A 19006-nucleotide genomic window follows, 5' to 3' on the forward strand; every position below is an offset into this window, starting at 1 on the left:
AACTAACACGGCCGCACTCAGAGGTACGGTCGCGTTCAGGGACAACACACACATGGCTGAGTCAATCAATAGTGCGATTTATTGAAGCAACAGATACACAGGTTCTTTGGATTGCCGGTAATAAATTCACTGCCTACAAAGCACGTGCAAATGCCAAAAGTATAAGTAACACTGCTTGGCTATAAACGCGTTAAAAGATGTAAAGTGATTCTATAGAGATTTCTAAGTTTCCCGAGGAGGCACTTGGTATGACCAAGTGTTCGAATCTTACCCAACAGTGTCCCGATGGGGGGGAAGAGAGGCTCAACCCATCGACTGATCCCAGAAATTAGAGTAGTACACGACGATGGTATCTTCCCTAACATCCAGCTCTTAAAACTCTATTTTATAGTATTTTACTTTGCAGATGGAGTCTGAGTGACTCTAGTCATACATACCTTTATCAGGATTGGTGCAGAATTCTCTCGCTTCGCGTTTAAAGGTACAGACTAGGAAAAATTCAGTGCGCACGCTCATTGAGGAGTGATCGCACCTTGGGAAGGTGGTAACTTTTGAGAGGGGTGTGCGTTTTAGTATTATAATGATATTATAATCAGCAAAGTTCACTCCAAGTACAGCACTTCATCAAAGTTGACGGGTCACTGATCCAGGGTATCACACGCACAGCTTATCAATGTACATACTGTGTACCCTTAAATTCCCCTGTTCACAGAGCGTGGCCATGATGTCTCCACTCCGCTCCACCCTCCATGCAATCTCTCCCAGAGTCAGCACACCAACCCTGATGTTGCCAACATCTAGGGTTGTCTATGGAATCTCCACGGTACAGACTCGTTGTACACTAGTGCTACGTTTCCACCTAGTTTCAATGCTGTTCTTAGAGGGTAAATTTCCAAAGTGCCCCTCAGCAATTACTCCACACTTGAGAGACAGTCCTGAAGGACAAAGGGGTCCAGGAAGGCTGGACAGTCTTCAGGAAGGAAATCTTAAAGGCGCAGGAGCAGACGGTCCCCATGTGCCGTAAGAAGAGCTGGCCGGGAAGGCGACCGGCCTGGCTGAACAGGGAGATTTTTCTGGGACTCAGGGAAAAGAGGAGAGTTTATCACCTCTGGAAGAAGGGGCAGGCCACTCACGAAGAGTACAAGGATCTCGTTAGGTCAAGCAGGGACAAAATTAGAAAGACAAAAGCCCAGCTAGAGCTCAGTCTGGCCACAGTTGTAAAGGATAATAAAAAATGTTTTTACAAATATATTAACAACGAAAAGAGAGGCAAGGAGAATCTCCACCCCCTACTGGATATGACGGGGAACATTGTCTCCAAGGACGAGGACAAGGCTGAGGTACTTAATGCCTTCTTTGCCTCAGTCTTTAATAGCCAGTCCTGGTATCCACAGGGTATTCAGCCCCCTGAGCTGGAAGATGGGGATGGAGAGCACAATAACCCGCCCATAATCCAGGAGGAAGCAGTTAAGGACATGCTAAATCACCTGGACACCCACAAGTCTATGGGGCCTGATGGGATCCACCCAAGAGTACTGAGGGAGCTAGCAGAGGAGCTTGCCAAGCCACTCTCCATCATTTATCAGCAGTCCTGGTTACCAGGGGAGGTCCCAGAAGACTGGAGGCTTGCCAATGTGACGCCCATCTACAAGAAAGGCCAGAAGGAGGATCCTGGGAACTACAGGCCTGTCAGCCTGATCTCCATACTGGGGAAGATCATGGAGCAGTTCGTCTTGAGAGTGCTCACGGGGCATGTGCAGGACAACCAAGGGATCAGGCCCAGCCAGCATGGGGTTCATGAAAGGCAGGTCCTGCTTGACCAACCTGATCTCCTTCTATGACCAGGTGACCCTCCTAGTGAATGAGGGAAAGACTGTGGATGTTGTCTACCTGGACTTTAGTAAAGCCTTTGACAGCGTCTCCCACAACATTCTCCTGGAGAAACTGGCAGCTTGTGGCTTGGACGGGTTTACTCTTCGCTGGATGAGGAAATGGCTAGATGGGGGACCCCAGAGACTTGTGGTGAATGGAGTTAAATCCAGTAGACTCCACACAAGCGGTGTTCCTCAGGGCTCAGTTTTGGGGACGGTGTTGTTTAATATCTTATCAATGATCCAGACGAGGGGATTGAGTACTCCCTCAGTAAGTTTGCAGATGACACCAAGTTGGGTGGGAGTGTTGATCTGCTGGAGGGTAGGAAGATTCTCCAGAGGGATCTGGACAGGCTGGATCGATGGGCCGAGGCCAATTCTATGAGGTTTTAACAAGGCCAGACACCAGGTCCTGCACTTCAGCCACAACAACCCCATGCAACGCTACAGGCTTGGGGAGGAGTGGCTGGAGAGCTGCCCAGCGGAAAGGGACCTGGGGTTGCTGGTTGACAGTTGGCTGAACATGAGCCGGCAGTGTGCCCAGGTGGCCAAGAAGGCCAACAGCATCCTGGCCTGTATATCCTAAAATAATGTGGCCAGCAGGAGCAGGGAAGTGATTGTGCCCCTATACTCAGCGCTGCTGAGGTCGCACCTTGAATACTGTGTTCAGTTTTGGGCCCTTCATTACAAGAAGGACACTGAGTTGCTGGAGTGTGTCCAGAGAAGGGCAACGAAGCTGCTGAGGGATCTGGAGCACAAGTCTTATGGGGGAACTGAGGCTGAGGGGAGACCTTAATGCTCTCTACAACTACCTGAAAGGGGGTTGTAGCAAGGTGGGTTTCAATCTTTTCTCCCAAGTAACTAGCAATAGGACGAAAGGAAATGGACTCAAGTTATGCCAGGGGAGGTTTAGATTGGATATGAGGAAAAATTTATTCACTGAAAGGGTTTTCAAGCATTGGAACAGGCTGCCCAGGGGAGCTGGTGGAGTCACCATCTCTGGAAGTGTTCAAAAAACATGTGGATGTGGCACTTCAGGACATGTTTTAGTGGGCATGGTGGTGTTGGGTTGATGGTTGGACTTGATCCTAGAGGTCTTTTCCAACCTTAATAATTCTATCACTCTATAATTCTATGTTAACCTCAGTAAATCTTAGCCCCTTCAGAACTGACAGGTTAAAAGAATGAGTGAAACATGAGGAAATCCTGTCATGCCTTCTGGAGCTCCCAGGGAATTTCCCAATGGTAGATTAAGGAAACCAGGGGCTGGATTCTGGCATCTAAGAGTTATTCCTTCTCAGAATATCTCAGACATTCAACAGTATCCTTAATTACATTATAAACCTATATTTAGGTAACTGGATTATTCTTTGTTTCAGCCCACACTAATAGGCATATAAAATGGATCAGCTTATTTTTTTTAGAGATACTTTTTTTTTCCATTGACTTTTGGAAGAGCTTTGAGTAAATAGCACAGAGTTATGAACAGACTTTTTAAATTTCCGAGGTCAGGTAAGATTAATCACACCTGTGGCTTCTTTCTTCTACCTTTGGGAAAGGTCTTCCAGCAAGACTATGAGACATTTGCAAGGGACAGACTCACTATTCATATTGACATGTTTCAGTAAAAGGAGCTCAGAGGAAAGTTATGCTGGAAAGTCAAGGTGAGATAGAGTTTTGCTGCTTGGCCAAGCCAATGGGAGGGTATTGTTGAGGTTCTCGTGGCCTCTGACACCTCTGGAGCTGGGCTGAGGAACTCCCGTGGACTTTGGTTCAAACAGGCATGAAAGGAAAAGAGAAGAACAACAGATTAATGTAATCTGTGACTATCAGTGCAAGTTGATTTGAACAGGATGAATTTCCATCCCTTGTTAAACAGTGCTCAGAAATTGATATTGTGACCAAATCAAGAAATTTTCATCAAACTGCTTGATTTGGAGAATTTTACTGCATTAGAAATGTACCATGGTGTTTGTGAGCTGAAGACTGAAATCAAACTAAATCTCAATATCTGTCATAGAGTTTTGCTTGATACCACAAACATCAAATCAGATTTTTCTCATTAAAGTTTAGGTATGTTGAAATAGAAAGTAGAATCAAGAATCTCGTAAGGTTTTATTACTCCCCCTGAGATCACAGGGACTGATACTAATATAAAGATTGCTGATTTTCTTCAAAAAAGTTCCAAGAAATTTGTATGTGAGGGTCAAGTTTCAACCCAGCTCTATTTTTGACCCTGAAGTTAGTGTTGAAATGTATGGCAGTGTTTATTAATAAAACAATAGTCCAATGGTAAACAATTTTAATACCAGGCATGAATGTTTGATATTCTGTCTTAAATTAAAAAAATATGTATCCTATGATGAATACTTAATTAGGACTGTGATCTGAATACAAGGACCAGAGCTCCTACTGCTGTGCAGACAAACCAGAATGAAATGAATTACTGTCATGCAGGGGGTGATATTAATGGTGTCCAGCTTTATAAATGAATCCAATTTTAAGCCACTTTAGTTGCTATCATACTGAGAGAGAGTGCAGTATGACTAACATATCATTTCTGTACTAGCAAATGGTAAGATTTAAGCTGAAAAAAATTTTAACTTGCAGATGTTTTCCTGCATTAAATATTTCCAATTAGCTGCTGTTACAGCCAGACAATATTAAGAATAACTAAAACTAAAATGTTGGTTCTTTTTAAAAAAAAATTTTAAAGTCATATGTTAATAGATGGGTGTTGATCTGAACTCTGATTTTCCAAACAGCTGAAATTCTGACTGATGCTTAACATACATAAACCCTTTCTATTTGGGCGCTTCTAATCTATCACAGTGCAGTTTTGCCTAACTGATGGTGTGTGCCGTGCAGGATATGTCATACAATTGGTTTTGCAGCTGATAGTAAGTGACCCTCAGTAAGAATCTGTGCTACTGCCTATTAGAGATCTGAATCTACTTCACTTGCAGAAATTTTAATATTCCCACTTGAGGGAGCAGTCATGCAAAGTCCTGTGAATAGCTTAAGTCATGTGAGTATTTCTTCACTGATTACCCAAGGATTACGTGCATGTGCAAGCATTTACTGGATTCAAATATATCATCAGGGTTTTCGTTTAAATGTGTGTCCTGACGTCTGACTCATTTAAATCTTCCAGATTGCAGACATTATTTTCACTTGTAAAACAGATTTTCTCACTTGTATAACCGGCATTTCTCTCCACCCCTGCCAGCAAACACCCAGATAAATATATTACAAAAAGGCAATGTCAGTTTGCAGCCAACTTGAAAGCAAAGATCTTTGGGAATGGTGAACAGCTCAGATGGCTGCAGATGAAACCATTCCCATTACAGCATAGATCAAACAGGCAAATGGGAGAGCCAAGCAAGGGCATATATTTTAAAGACTGCTGGTGAGCTATTTGGAAGTACACAGTGTAGGTCTTCCGCTGTTCCCCATGAGGTCAGTGCAAGTTTCACTATTGACTGTAAGAAAAAGCAGTGTTAATACGAAACTAAATAGTTTCTAATATTTAATGTCAAGTCTGTCTGAGGTTTGTCTCAGTCTCTGGCTGCCTTTTATTGCAAATGCTAAAAAAAATTTTATTGCATCAGCTAAAAAAATTTGTGAAATGGATGAAAAATTCTTAAGAATTTAAGAACTATGACTGAAATAATTCTGATTTTTAGACTCTCCACCTTTTTTTCTCTCAACAAATGTTTTGACAAATAAAAAGAAGTGGGGTTTTTTTACCATCAGCTCTGCCTGTGAAAAAATATGACACAGACTGAGAAGAGCTTAATTTGTCTTAGTAAAACAAATGAAAAAAAGATCATTTCTCTGAGCACTGGATGTTTCTCTCATCTGATTAGTAATAGGAAAGGGAGTTTAATACTTCTAGGTCAGTGATTTGAATTGAGGTTAGTTAAGTAGTGTATGTTAGACAGAAGTTCATTATTACTTTTTGTTATTAATTATGGTTTTTGGTTGACTTATCTGAAATGATTAAGAGCTATATTCAGAGTCTAAATTCCACCTTTGGTCCTGTGCATAACTTTTCCTTCAGCTGCATCTTTCAGATGTTCCCTGTGACTGAGGCTTAGGTGAAATTTTGGCCACTGCATTATAATTCTTTCAGAGGAGACTATAGGAGTTCAGTGCCTAAATTCCACTGAAGCTTAAAGAGAAGAATGATCCAAGTTTAAGATTTCATGAGTCTAAAATTTCTGCCTCAAAGAAATTGTGTAACTTTGGATAAATCACTCAGGTGACTCTTCTACATTGGAAGTAACTGTGTTTTCTAATGTTGGCTAAATATTGTGAGTTTAAATATATTAACAATGCTGAAATATTTAATTATCATTGTATAGGTAAACTGAAAGCAGGAGTATATATATATTTTTAAATCTGAATATTACTAGACAACTATTACAGAAAAAATAGGAGCAAGATTCATTTCACATAATTGTAGCCACTCAGAATGTGGACATCTAAACTAAGAAGTCGTTTGTCTTGGCTCCTTCAGTAGTGAGTGGAGAGAGACAGACATCTCCAGAGAATGATTCATCCCATATGTCTTATGTCTTATTCTTAGGATGAGTGTCTATATCTCCCTATTAACTACAGAGAAAGCCTATCTGAAATAAGATAGCTTTTAGAATTTTAAAATTAGGTAAGCTCATCATGCCTTATCATTATTGGCCTGTCCCCATAATCTCTTGCACCAAGAATATCTGAGGACCGCAAGGAGAAGAAATACTTTCCCTCTATAATCTCCATCACTCTCCAAAAGGTGACCTCTGATGTGGTAGATAAGCGGGGGAAATTAGCACTTTCATTTGTTTATTTTGTACCAGTGTGGCTGATAAAGAAGCAGCATCTTCCAAAAGGAGAAAATGCATTTTTCTTGAAGCAATAGAAGAAAATACAGGACTATCACACAATAACTGGAAAAATCACACAGAGCATAGCTGTGGAACAATGACTGTTTAATCCACATTTAATTTGTGTCACCATTGTATATTGATTATCCATTATCCTCATGCAAATGGCATGACTTATCCATTGAAACAGCTGTGCATTGTTTTTAATTTTAAGTGAATTCTTTTAGTGCTCCATGAAAGGTGTCAGATTAACAGCCCGAGGGACTGGAGGCCTCTGTTTATCCACAGAGCATATTCTAGTGATAATGATGGAGCCACTCAAGCAGCTGCCTCAGCTGTTACTTATCTTGAGGGTTTGTTCCACTGCTTATAGGGCCAAAACATCCCCTGCACAAATGAAAACCAAGCAGACTCTGAGCCCATAGATGGAGAACGAGGGTATTTAAATCCCAGTGTCTTCAGTGATAGTATGTTCTTGTGAATGTACGAGCTCTTCTGTGAAACTGGGGAAACGGAAGTGAAAGGCAGCAGTCTTGGAACAAGCGTAAGGTACAGCCAGAGATTGAATATTGCTTGCAGTTCTCACAGCTTCTAAAAATGTGATATATCAGAGTCAGAAAAGGAAAAAGTGACAAAAATTATCTATGTTTGCAGATGGATACTGTACAGGAAAAGATTCCATAGTTAAACTTTGAAGCTTGGGAAAATGTTGATTGTGTCAGATTTCTTGCAGAGGACTGTAAAGTCAAGTACAGAATGGAAAAAAGAAAGGGAATACTACAGTCCTTAAAATACAGAAATCATGGCATCCAAGAGATTCTTGGGCAAAAAATTTGAAAAAAGTGAAGGTCATTTTCATGCAACACACAAAGTTTCTCCTCATCACAGGAAGTTTCTGAGGCTCCAAGTGGATTAAAAAAGGCAGTAGACAAATCCAGAAAGAACTGGTCCATGGGAGACTGTTAAGTACTGTGCTATGGATATTAGTTTCAGTTCAGTATGTGCTAAGATCACGAACTGCCAGGAACTGGGTGAATGTATCAGCGAGAAGTCACTCTGTAGTTGTTTCATCTTTCTCTAAATGTCTTCTACTTCATTCTTTTGGAGAGAGGATCCTGCTCTGGAGGATCCTGGTGTAGAAAATCTTTGATCTCAGAAATCACTTCCTGGTTTATTGTGAAGTCTCTTTTTTATCCTGGTAGGAAAGTACAGATTTTATTTCCATGTCCTGACTCGTCTTCTAGATTTTGATTTTCCTGCTCCATATAAATGATTTTTCTCATTGGAATAAAAAGACTTCATGATCATTACAATCCATTAAAAAGATACTGAAAGGGAGATGGGTAGAGACAAAACTATTTCATGCACAAGCACTATTTTGGGAACGATAAGGTAAGATATAGGGAAGAGATTATTTTGGGAGGTTGCTGAGCCCTCTGCTCTGTGGTCATGCCCCGGTGTCTGATCACCTCCCATTCTGGTTTTGCTGGGATATAAAACTTTTGATGTGGTTGGTAAAATAAGTCACCTTTGAACTTTCCTTAATTATAATTTGAAAAATGTTTCCTATTGCAGCATAAGATATATTGGGCAATGCATTGAGAATACAGGTTTGAAAACATGCATCAGGAATCTAACTCAGAGACAGATGCTGATAGGAAGACAGTGGAGATATTCGAAGAGAGCAGATACAGACATACTGTATTTAGTATTACGGATTTCTTGTTCATTATTTTAAATAAACCTGTATGTATATGTGACTGTGTATGTGGTTTGCGGGACAAAATAGAAATAAAAAATGTTTCTAATAAGGAAAGGATGCAAGCGAATTTTGTATCATCGGCCCACTTATGTTTAATCTTGAGTACTTTCCAAACTAAGGGCTTACCCAAGGAGATAAGACAGGTTCTCCTTTTCAGGCAATAAACGCAAGAAGAGAGAGGAATAAGCTGTCTCCATAACTCTGCACATAATCGTCAGAATTCCTGATGTGTTTCCAAGGCATCAGAGGCGGCAGCATTCCAGGTGGGATGTCCGAGAAGACCCTTGATATTTTCTCCCATTCTGTACCCTGGATACATCAAGATCTTTTCAATTACAAATTAGGTTTTCCAGTCCCACACAATCCCTATCTTAAGTATTGACTTTCTGTCCTTATTAAGAGGCTTTCTTGAGAGCGGTAAAAAAATAAAGGAGGATTAAGGGACATTAATATGGGAGGCTGGATATTCATGCAGTCTGTTGTGTTTGGGTCACTGACAGTCTAGCTACAGTTCAGGTTTAAAGATATGAGTAGTATTCCAGGAATAATATATTATACTGTAGAATTCTATAATATGTACCTATAATACATCATCCCATTATAGAATAATATTTCCTATTCATGTCAGGAACTATCTTTTATGTGGGAAAACAGAACAGGCAATTTTAACTGCAAGCAAAGCAGGCAGGTGAGAAAGGCAGCAGACTGATACAGGCAACAAACTCATGGCCTTGAACAAGACAAACAGAAAAGGAGGTAAAGAGCATTCTTTTACTGACGTAGTGACCCATGTCAGGGAGTGAGCCCTGGTCCATGGCCAGCTGGGGTAGACTAGCTCATGTTTTCACTGTCTCTGGAAATTGGACTATAAAGCAAACTGCCCCCACTTTTTGTTTGTGGGTGTTTTGGTTGGGGTTTTTTTTGGTTGTTTTGGTTTTGCTTTTTTGTCCTAGACAGCAGAGGTAGATGCCTCACTCTTCACTGGAACCTTGAAACAAAGTAGACTATACATGGGACACGAGCTCTGGCATGAAACATGGATCAAAGTGTAGTTCTCCCTTTGAGATCCTTTAAATTCCATGGTCAGCAGTAGAGCTTCTTCAAGGCACCTCCTGATGAAGATACACAAGGTGTCTGAATCTGCATGAGCTACTTAGCCCTAGCACACTGCTTTCTGCAAGCTCGCATCAGCACACATCTTATTGCTGGCGGACAGATTATGCAGGCAGCATATCACTGTATGTGGGGAGGGGAGAACATGAGAAAGGGGACTTGAGGTGGCCTGATCTGCCCTTTGTTTACTCTCCTTTTCATCAAAAGCACTGCACTGCCATGTGTTATCAGGAGATGGAGGCTAACTACTTCAGAGTGGGACTGGAAATGAAAATAGTAGAGCAAAAGAGCGATGTGACTCTGGGAAGCTCACTCAGTCCTTAGCTTCCTGAGGACTGTCCTTAGGGAAAGGTGGGTGGGGGAGGAAAGTTCTTAAATTACCCATGGGGGTTGAGGGCTCCCTCCATCCCATTCTATCACCTGTGCTCTGTGTTCAGGAGGCAGGAAATGAAGAACAACATCCTTCTCCCTCTGCCTTCCTCCAGTGCAATTCTTCCTCACGCTGACTCCAGGAACCCTTCCCTCAGTTATCCAGAGACCTCTGGCTGCTTTGTCCCAAATCATCATGGTTCACACTATTGAAATTGTTTAGATACCTTTTTCAGCTAGCTTAAACCAGACAAGGGCATTTGACCCACTGTGCTTTGGTCAACAAACTGTAAGAATTAAGTATCTACTAAGGTTGCACCTGAAGGACTTATCACTCAGTCCAGCCGTTATTTATACTTTATCAAATAAATAACAGATATCACTAAGCAAGAGAGTAAAAGCAAGGGAATGGTCTCTTAACAATCATCTCTTTATGTACTGATGTTCTCAGGGCACAGAAAAAACATAAGTTTGACAGACATACCTTGACAAGACCCTTTACTTAGGAACTAAAGGTTAGATTTCCCAGTAGATTTTAAAAATCATCTTTCCTAACCTGCATTTTAATCTGTATTTAAAAAAAAGAAAATCACAGCAGAAAACATGAATTGAAAAACTCAAATGCTTTCTGACGATTAATTAATCATTGCATATGACCTTGTTTGCTTTTAAAATATACTAAGAGATTTTTGAGACTGTTGGTTACAATCCTCTTGTTAAATGGGTAATCGGTAAGACATTCTTGATTGAAGTGTACTGTGAATCTGGGAAGGTCAACTCATATGTACTTTCTATTGCTGATATAGATTCATAGATTTTAAGTCCAAAAGGGACCTTGTGAAACTCCTCCTGCATAACACAGGTCAGATAACTTTGCCTGATAATTCTGCATCAAATCAAATTGAAAGCATACCAAGGAATGCAGACATTACTTTATTTTCCACTCTGTAACCTCCCTCAACACTACACACATACGTGTGTGTGACTCTCTCTTTCCCAAGACTTCCTTAGATCATACAGAGCTCAGAATAACTGCCTATTATAACTTTGAGTGAAAAGTGCTAAAGGGAAAAAATATGGTAGTTAACAGCAGCTGGTCCGAGAGTAAAACAGAGGAATGGAGGCAGTAGGTCACAGAATAGATGTGACAGAGAACAGAAAGTAATGAGCAAGCTACTGTATTTCCAAGACCTCCATTCAAATTAATTCTTACTATACCACTAGGTCATAGATGAAAATGAGTTGGGTGGTTCCGTCTCATTCTGGACTCCGACGGGCATTTGTCAATATCGCCAGGTATTCCCTAATATCAGGACACATTTAGTACATCAAGTCCTTTAGGTGAACTTGACTAGTGGGAAAGCTTTTCAAGTCAGAAGTTATGTGAGCAAGAAGTACATGCTATGGGACAGAAAAATTTTAGTGAGGCTGTCCCAGCTTTTCTATGTTGGATTAGCAAAGTTGCCCCAGAGTCTGTATTTTGGCATTTTCATTCCAAGGACTGATGTACTTTTGACAGAAAACTGTCTCACTTTTTCATGCTTTTCACAACCATCTGGTGAAAGCTGATACCAATTATATATATATATTTATTTGACTAAATAGAACAAATCAAAATCCTGGCTGTTCTCAGTTAATTTGTGAAAAATTACACCATAGACATATGCATATGCAATGCAGTAATTTCAGGGGCAAGAGAGGGATTCTGTTTTTCTCATTCCAAACTTTTCCTCTTACTCCTTCAGGATCTCGAAGATGAACTTTTTGTGTGGGTAATGAGCTTGTCAAAAGAGAATACCTAAGTACAGAGCCTTACTACTGCCTAACTGCTGCACTGATATGCCCTGAGGTTAAACATTTTTCTCTGTTAGCCTCAGGGCATTTCTGGGCTCCTAACTTTAGCTAGAAATGGTATGAAATTCTCTCCCTCCCCAGCAAATAACTAAACCAAAATCACACAAGAAATCAACGAACAATAGTCACTGAATTACATTTCTGATCAAGCCTCTTGACTATCCTAGTCCAGGTTATTTAGTGAAGCATACTAAGAAAAAGACTTATTCAGTCCCTTGGAAATTGTCCATGGTTAATTTTTATGCAAAGAAAACCTCATCTTCTTTAAAAGAGAAAAATTAGTTACTAATGAGCATTAAAAAAATCCAAGAAAAATCACTCAGCTTTAGTAACTCCTCACTGCATCAACTTTGTCTGAGAATTATGAGTAGTTTTCATCAAAGCTATTCCAACTTTTGATGGTCTTTTTTGATGGGGTGGTAGAGCTGTGGTGTTATTGCAGAATAATAATAATGTGTGTTTGTACCACCTTTCATTAATTCCCCTCAAAAACTTTATTTAGTCAAGACTGACAACATTCCAGAAGTTAAATAATCTTTTTTTTTTTTTATATTTATCTTTAGCAGTGACACTGGTTTATTGCTTTGAGTAAGCACTAGTTTCTCAGGTCTCTTTTCAGTTTCCCTAGTAGCAGTATTGTTATTTCTATTAGCGAACTACTATGCATATAAGATTATTTACAGTCACTATTGTATGGAGCTAATTTAAAGTGAAGCCTGTACTTGAGAGAGTTAAGTACCTTTGGAGGGCAAATCAAAGATGGTTTAGTCATCACAGCTCTTTCTCCCATTTACACACTGGTACGCCTGGTGAATACTGTCCTTTCTGCTCACACCAGTAAATTAAAGGATGTGCCTGGACACTGGAAAAGCATCATCTACACTTCTAAAGAGCTGGACTCATCCCTCCAGGACATTGCCCCAGATCAACTGTCATTCTCTCCTGAATCTCTCCCTAAATTGAGTTTCATACAACAGCCTCAATGACAGAGAACAGTCTTGGGAATCATTTAATTTACTGGTATGGATGGAACCGGGGTGTCCCAGTTGTTGTATGAATATAATACTAACTTCACAAAATATTGGCATCCTCATACATGGAAAATAATGTCTTATAGACAGACAATTTAAATGAAATTTAGAGTACCTTGTGATCTAAAACATGCTTGGTGGTAAGGAAGTTGGACCCTGTCAGGTAAAACTGACTCCTATATATTTTCTTCTTTATCATCTCTGACAGCAGTAGCAGAGGAAGTGTTTTAGCTTGTTGCTGGTTGTGTAGGATGAGATCCTAAAGCATGTATTTGGAGATAAGACCAAAGATTGATGGAGTCCTGGCGTCAGCAGGAGAGACTGTGCACAGCTGTGACCGTGCTGCAAGGCATAGGAACATGTACATTTTATGGAGCAGTGTTTAGTTCCCTGGTGAATCTGTTCATAGAGATTTTGGGAATGAATGGACTCATTGCATTGTACACCATGACTTCCCTTTGGAGAGACCTGGACCTTGTGAGGAATTACATTATGCTTGCTGCTTGACTCTTTCTATTAAGTCTGTGGAAGAACCAGTCTAATAAAGCTGATATGGGTCATCTGAGTAGTCTCTCATTTGATTAATACGTAACTTAAAAAACGGTGAATTTAATCAACATTATCTGGCCCACTGGACCTGGTAATATCAATGCAAATAACCCACCTTTTGAAATCTGAATGGAAATAAAATTAGTAAGTTACACAAGGATTGCGTTCTGAGTGACAGCCATCTGGTTACTCTTAGCTTTTGGAAGGTTCTGCCTGGACTACCAGCCTTCAAGTTGACTGTAGTCAGCTCTCTGGCACTTAAGGGTTTGCTCAGATAACACTGACTGAGATAGCCTCACCCAGTGTTGCCAAAATGGTTTGGTTCTTCTTTACTTCCTCTTCCATCATCCCATTTCTTCCAGTCTTATGTCAGCTCTGGTGCTTGCCTACCTAACTGTTCAATAAGCTAGTTCAGCACACTAATTCTGCAGAAAATCAACAAACCATCAATAGGAATTCAAAAATGAAAAATTGAACTGGTTAAACAAAGGGTGAGAAACAGTATATCTGAACCTACCCAGAGAAACACTGTGGGGAAGGAGAAGGAAGTGCAATATGATTCCTTTTGGTGGTCGCAAGTTGTGAAATTGGCTTAGATCTTTCATTCAACAGCACCTCAATGGTCTGATAAACCCAGGCAGCTTACAACTGTCCCTGGATTTCCACCATGAGTGTATTGGAATTTTACAGTTGTTCCTGTCTGTCCTTAGGATTTCTGATGGAAGACAGATCTTCAGTGTTCTCCCTGCCACGTACATGCTTGCCTTTCTATCTCCTCCTGCTGTAGCTGTCCCATATGCTAACCTTTTATTATCAGCTTCTTTGATCCCTAAATCTCATTTAATCATATTCTTATCTATTTCCATGGATCAGCGCATCTTCATTCTTGACTCCTTATCTAACAGGACATTCAAGAGGAAAAATGAAGTCACAGCAGAATAGTTCAAATTTCTTCTCTCATGAGGAAGAGACTCCAGAAGTGTTCACAACTGTGGTTTAAAATAAAATATTATTGTCAAACTAGTCAGTGCTGCAATTCATATTTTCTCCTTAGCTTTGGGAAGACTACTTTGGCCAAAAGCATGCATTCCTGGTAGGAACTTGAGAGTGAAACTACAGTCTTAGAGGTGGTAAAGGAATGCCTTGATGTACTGAAAGATTCAAAAAGTGTTAATGTGTCCTCAGGACTGGTAGAAATGTGCAAAAATGTGATAATTGGTGGAATTTATTTACTCCTTAGAAGGCTGGTGGATAGTTCTGTGGGGTGGGATCTCCTCAACTTAAATTATTATCATCATCTCCACGTGAGCTGAAGTAACTGATTAGATATACTACCTCATCCCTACTGCAGAGTGAAACTTGTCATTGTAGTCATTGCAATCTGTGGTCTTTTCAGTCATTCCCACTCTTTGATAAGGATATTAATCACTCTTTTTCCCCTCAGATAAATCTATGCAAAGCAGAAAGAAAAACAAAAAGTGAGAGGAAAAACAGAAAGAAAGAAAGAAAAAAATAGGAAGACATAGCCTTGTTTCACAACTCATGACCTATTAGGCAAAAAAAAAAAAAAAGGGAAAGAAACATTAAAGGCATTTGTAATATGATGGATGAATATCCGAGAGTAATTGAAAAAAATAGTAATGCTGAACGCTGGCAGAGCAAAGTGATAAAGACAAAAAATGAAAGGGGGGTTGGAAAGAATGGGCTTAGCAACAGGAAAGTTTTAGAATGTTAAATTGTAGTTGAATTATGAGCTCTGGGTGTCCCCGTCCCTTCATGGAAGTTATTGCAGTCATGAACACTCTGTGCTTTAAAATTAAATATTGGTAATCTAATTGTCTCCTGTGAAGTGGAACCTAGAATTACTGTATCTTAAAGCTATGAAACAGAGTAGCAGGAGGGGAAAGAATTGGGTCTGTAGCCTATAAACAATGCTCTTTTGAGACTCCAAAGAAGCCTTTAAGACACATCTTCTTTCAACAACCTTCTCTCTCATATGGCCAGTGACCGCAATCAGAATTACGGTTCATTTCAGTGTATAGCTTTTTTTTCTCCCAAGTGATTCCTAGGCATATTTAAGACATTGTTACCCCCCTTCAACACACTCACACACACACATTCCCTTCACTAGTCAATCTTTTAAATCTTCCTCTTCCAGGCATGTTTCAAAGGAACCACCAGCCACTTGTGCCTTACTCCATACCTTAGACACCTGAAGTGAGGAGAAGATGTTAAGACTCTATGTTACAGAAACAAAGGTATGCACACCTGAATTGTAATATAAATTGAAGTCCAGCTTTTTCTCAGACATGCCTTGTTAACTACCTTTGGTTTGATTTGGTGACTCTTAAGAACCCTCCATGTCTCTGTTTTCCTATTCTGCATACAGCAGAATTTAGATACCAATATGATTACTGTGAACTCCAGGCACCTAATTTTTCATTATAGTAGTGCTAAGTGTCATGACACCCCTTTTGGGAGAACATCTTGATTTCCTTTCTTAGTGTCACAATACTTAACTTTCAGACCCTTTGCCACTTGGTGGAACCTGCAGTCCCAGCTTAGAGACTGGGTTTTGTGAAAGTATGAAGGAGGAACAAGGCACCAAGGGAGGACATAGAGAGATCATCAAAGACAACTTTATGTGCTGAGATCCACCTAAGCAAGCCAATAAAATATGGGGAGAAAGGGCAAAGGGCACCTTTATTTACTTGTGTTTTGGAAACACACTTGATTGATTGTTTCCAAACTACTTCTCTAGAGTCAAGAGAACTTTCAGCCCCTACCCCCCCCGCCAAAAAAAAGGCTGCCTCCAACAGAAAAGAGGATGTAACATATTTACATGAGATTGCAAAGTGTTTCAAAGTTCATAGTAAATTTGAGGCTGTAGAGGGGGGATCCCAGGGGAAAATCTGTTGCTTTATGTCCTTCCTGAAGCATAAAATTCAGCAAAAATTCAATAGTGCTGTCAAATGCCAAATAGGCAGGTCGATATGTTAAACAGGAAGTAGTGACACTTCTAAAGAAATAAGCCAAAGTTTACAGCTAGCCCAAGATATAAAGTCTAATGATTTCACACCTTCATTCTTAGTCCACACGTGGAATAGCAGTCTGACAGAGTAATGGATAGTGCAAAATTTACAACCTTTCCTTATGGGACACGCAAGCGTACATTTTCATACTGCAGTTCTTTCACTGTGTTGCAATGTTTGTTATGTTCATTTCATTCTTCCTAGAGATGAATGAAAAACTAAAACCCTCACTCACCCTACATCAAGTATGTGAACAGGTAAGACAGTCAAGTTTCCTGAATTTTGAAATCAGATAAATACATGACCAGCTCTACCTATTCTTTCTGTTAAACCAGATATGAATATGTCCTTGTTTTATATGACATTCTTAAATTAACCTGGTTTGACCCAAACCTGGAACTCACAGAACATCGCTGACCCTGTCAGATTCCCTTTTGTTCAGAAGGAATTTGGTAGTTCTGAAAAGTTTGGAGTTTGTGAACTTAATTGAGCACTTGAAGTACAATGAAATGTGCAAAATGAAGGTGAAGACAGACTGAGAGAGTTGGGGTTGTTCAGCCTAGAGAAGAGAAGGCTCCAGGGAGACCTTACAGCCACCTTCCAGTACCTGAAGGGGGCCTACAAGAAAGCTGGAGAGGGACTTTTTAACAGGGCATGTAGTGATAGGACAAGGGGTAATGGCTTTAAACTGAAGGAGCGTAAATTTAGATTAAACATAAGGAAGAAATTCTTCAGTGTGAGGATTGTGAGACACTGGAACAGATTGCCCAGAGAAGTTGCAGATGCCCCATCCCTGGAAGCATTCAAGGACAGGTTGGACAGGGCTTTGAGCAGCCTGGTCTAGTGAAAGGTGTCCATGCCCATGGTGGGGGGGGTTCGAACTAGATGACCTTTACAGGTCCCTTCCAACCCAAACCGTTCTATGGTTCTATGGTTCTATGATTCTATGAAGAATGTTCCTTCTTTTTTTTTTTTTTTGCTTATCCCAGGCCTATATTTTATTTATATAGATAGCTCTTCAAGGCAAATGCTGCTTCTTACAGTGTTTGTACAGCAACTAACATAGCACTGTGGATTGAAATAGAAATAGAAACAAACAACTATCCCAACGTCCTGTAACATAAAATGAGGTCCTCCTCTATTCTTTTAAAAGACCTCCCCAGCCCCATGCACTACCGATCCTTGATGTATATAGACAATACCAGAAACAGGTCCATCCCCATCTCAAAACTTCAAGATGGGGCACTAGTCATCTGTATGAGACCAGTTTAAAGGTAGGCATGGCTTGAAAACATAGAATTATGTTCTGGGATAAGTATTACACCGTAGCTCTGCAGCTGTTTTTTGCAGTAAAATGGAAACTATATCACCCCTTCTTCTGTGTATCATATATGAGGTTCATTTTTTCAAATGTATTATATACTGCACTAGTGGTTTCTTGAAAGGATGCTACTAGACAGACTTGTATCACCCCAAAGGTTTGCTACGCTAATAGGCCTTATAATACACCAGGTCTATAGTTCATTGATGCAGATTAACAATATAAAAAGTTAAGCAATGTTTTATATTAACATTATTCTTAATGCTAATGTAATGTCAAATCACTAAGGCAGCATTGTTAGAGTGTTAGTACTGTAGATTGTAATGACAAAAGGAATTAGATGGGTTTTCTATGTTAAATCAATCATTAAGTGGTGGTATAATTATTTGCTGTTAGTAAAGCTCTTTTTTCCCCCCTATTGTAAAATTGACAGTGTACGAAAGTAATTGCACTGTTTTCATTGCAGCAGGGTTCCTTAAGATTAGAGTTTGGGAGGAAAGATGTGGCACTCCTAATCCTTTTGACATTTCAGGAGGAATGCATGAGTAATATTGCATAGCCATGTAATTAATCAGCCTGGGTATTTGTGGTCTGCAAAGCATGTATTTCTACTTGCATTAGGATGGGAAGGGTGAATGGTAGGTGGGAGAGTTTCTGTGTTCTGCCCTTCCACTGTTTTAATTACAGTGCGACATTGTCTCCAATAATTTTCTTTGTCAAGTTTGTGTGTGCCTTGCATGCTAAGATCACGGTTAGAGGACTTCCAATTGAAATATTTTAAATTGGAGTAGAGGAGCTTGATTGTTAATAAACCTAGGTTTTATCCTTGATATACCAGCCATCACAAAGATGTTATGGAAACTAGATTTGGGGGTTCTGTCTATGAAGTTTGTATTTTCTCTGCTTTGTGGTACCTGTATTTAGTAAAAAAATAAACCTGAGGAATACTGCAGTTTCTGTGAGGGATCAGGGCTGTTAGATGGGTGTTTCTTTCTTTCTTTTGAGGTAAGGTAAGACTAGCTTTTGTGAGGTTACACAAGGACATGAACATGTCCCTCCCTTCCTTTCCTTGTTTCCTTCTTCCTTACTCCTTTCCTTCTTTCCTTCCTCTCTCCCCCCTTCTTTTTATAATCCGCTCCTCCCTCCCTCCATCCTCCCTCCTTTCTTTCTTCCTCCCTTCCTCCATTCTCTTTCACCTCAATTTACAATGAAAGTAAAATTCAA

The sequence above is a fragment of the Phaethon aethereus genome (genome assembly GCF_964289735.1).
Source record: "Phaethon aethereus genome assembly, chromosome: Z".
In the NCBI taxonomy this organism is placed as follows: Eukaryota; Metazoa; Chordata; class Aves; order Phaethontiformes; family Phaethontidae; genus Phaethon; species Phaethon aethereus.